The following is a 2,773-nucleotide window of genomic DNA, read 5'->3' as shown; positions in this document are numbered from 1 at the left end:
ACACTGCACAGAAGTGCGGCACTGGGTCCTAACGCCTTCCGAACGTCCCCATTCAATCCAATCCAAATTAATTAAACACAAGCGACGGGGCGCAACATGCCATCCTAAATATTCAAATACGCTACTTTGGTTAGCTTGGATATCTGGCCATAGTGCATCTGCAGAAGTTTAATGGCAAGAACACCATTTTCTACAATTTATATTCCACCGGTTCATTTAGTCCCGAGCAAATAGTTCAAGCTGTAACTCAGTACGTTGCGTCTTGTTCCTTAGTTTAGAAACTGTTAGGTTCCTAATCTATTTCAGAAACATTGAATGTTAAACATAGAGCACTGTAACTTTGTCAGGTCAGAACATTCAAAAGAAGGGCGACTTTTCCACATTCTTGATCAATAATCCTCTCCTAATCAATAATATTTTAATTCTAACTCATAGCTTTTGTGCTGCCTTGTAGTACTTCCGAAATTGCAACTTCGATTGCACTTCAAAAGTGTTATGAATCTCAAATTTCATAGAACGTAGAACAATGCAGCACAGGAACAGGCTCTGCAGCCCAACTTTGTCAAACTAATTAATTCTATCTGCCTGTTCATGTACTTCGTACCTGTTCAAGTACCACTCAGACATTGCTATCACGACTGCTTCCACCATCTCATCTGATAGCATTTTTCAAGCACCTACTACTCTCTGTGTAAAAATCTTGCCTTATAACTCTACATTAAACTCTCTCCTAATCTTAAGAATATGCTCTCTCGTATTTGACATTTCCACCTTGTGTAAAAGGACTCTGACTATCTACCCTTGTTATATCTCTCATAAATTTATATACATCTCTCAGGTCGTTCCTCAGCCTTCAGCACTTATCAGAACATAGTCCAAGTTTGTCCAAACTCTCCTTGCAGCTAATACTCTCTTATCTAGGCAACATCTTGGTGGACGACTCTACACCCTCTCCACAGCTTCCTGTTATGTAGCAAACAGAACCGTGAACTGACCAAAGTTGTTTGCAGCTTCAACATGAATTTTCTACTTTTATATTCTACTCCCCAAATGATGAAGGCAAGTGTGCCAAATGCCTTCTTTAAGAGATTTCTTATCTAATTGTATTGCCACTTTCTGGAAGCTGTGCACCCCAAAATCTCTCTTTAAGTCAATTTTCTTAAAGATCATGCCTTTTACTATATACTTGACATTAGAATTTGACTTCCAACAGCGCAACACCTCACACTTTACAGGATTAAACTCTATTTCTCTGCCCACATTTCCAACTGATCCATATCTTGCTGGATAATTCAACAACCTTTCTTGCTATATATATTACAAACAAGAGGTCCCACACTAAACATTGAGAGCTCAACTGGACAGAGATATCCAGTTAGAATAACACTCCTGCAGCACGACTCTCTGTTTTCTATGGTCAAGCCAATGTTGAATCTAATCTAACAAGTCTCCGTAGATGCCATGTGCCTTCAACTTCTGGATCAGCCTACAATGAGGGACTTTATTAAAAGCTTTGCTCATGATCATGTTTTCAACATTCCTCATCAATCATTTTCATTCTGTGTTGAATGACATGGGCAAGCGTGCTCTGTGACCACAATTGTTTTTGGTCTACAGAACTACAGAAGTGGTTTGCCATTGCCTTCTTCCGGGCAGTGTCTTTACAAGACGAGCGACCCCAGCCATTATCAATACTCTTCAGAGATTGTCTGCTTGGCGTCAATGGTTGCATAACCAGGATTAGTGAAATGCACCAGCTGCTCCCATGGCTACATGTGACCCTGATTGAGGGGGGATGAGCAGGTGTTACATCTTGCCCAAGGGTGAGCTACAGGCTAGCGGAGGGAAGGAGCACCTTACACCTCCTTTGGTAGAGATGTATTTCCACACCGCCACCCATTTTCGTTACCTCCTCAAAAACTTCAATAGAGTTTGTAAGACAGGACTTCCTCCCCACAAAGCCATGCTGACTATCTCTAATAAAACTATGCTTTTCTAACTACAAATAAATCCTAACCTTAAGGATTTTCTCCAATAATTTCCTGAAAACTGAGTTTCATCTGACTCTAGCATCCTTGTTTGTCTCTACTGCTCTTCTTAAACAAACGAACAACATTGGCCATTGAACAGTCCTCTGGAACTTGACCCGTGGCTAACACAGATGGAAAGATCTTTGTTAAAGCCTTAGTAATCTCTCTCCTTGCCTTTCTTAATAACCTTGGATGGATTCCATCAGGCCCTGGGGACTTAAGCACTTCTCCTTCTCTCTAGTTACTCTCTTGTTTTTAAATATGTATAAAAGGCCTTAGGATTCTCTTTAATCTATCTACCAAGGACATTTCATGGTAGCTTTTTGCATCCAACCCCCCCCCCATGATTCTACATTTAAACTCTTTTTTGTTTCTTTATACGCCTCAATCACTCTATTTGATTTCAGCTTCCTAAACCTTACATATGTTTCCTTTCCCTTTTCGACTAAATTTGCAACATTTCTCATCATCCCAAACCTTGTCTGACTTCTGCACAGAAATATGTTGGTCTTGGAATCTGACCAGCTGGCCTTTAAATGGCTTCCACATATCGAATGTGAATTAACCCAACTAACAGCTGCTCCTAATCTACTCTTCCCTAGCTTCTGCCTAATACTGGTGTAATTACTTTTTTTCCTAGCTAGTACTTTACACAGAAATCCAGTTTCATCCTTATCTACAACATCCTGAAGACTTAGAGTTGTTTGCTGTTTCCAAAAAAAAGCTCTCTCATTCAAATTCCC

The sequence above is a fragment of the Hemitrygon akajei genome, chromosome 27 (genome assembly GCF_048418815.1).
Source record: "Hemitrygon akajei chromosome 27, sHemAka1.3, whole genome shotgun sequence".
Taxonomy (NCBI): Eukaryota; Metazoa; Chordata; class Chondrichthyes; order Myliobatiformes; family Dasyatidae; genus Hemitrygon; species Hemitrygon akajei.
The sequence above is the reverse complement of the archived record's forward strand: the minus strand, read 5'-3'. Positions refer to the sequence as shown.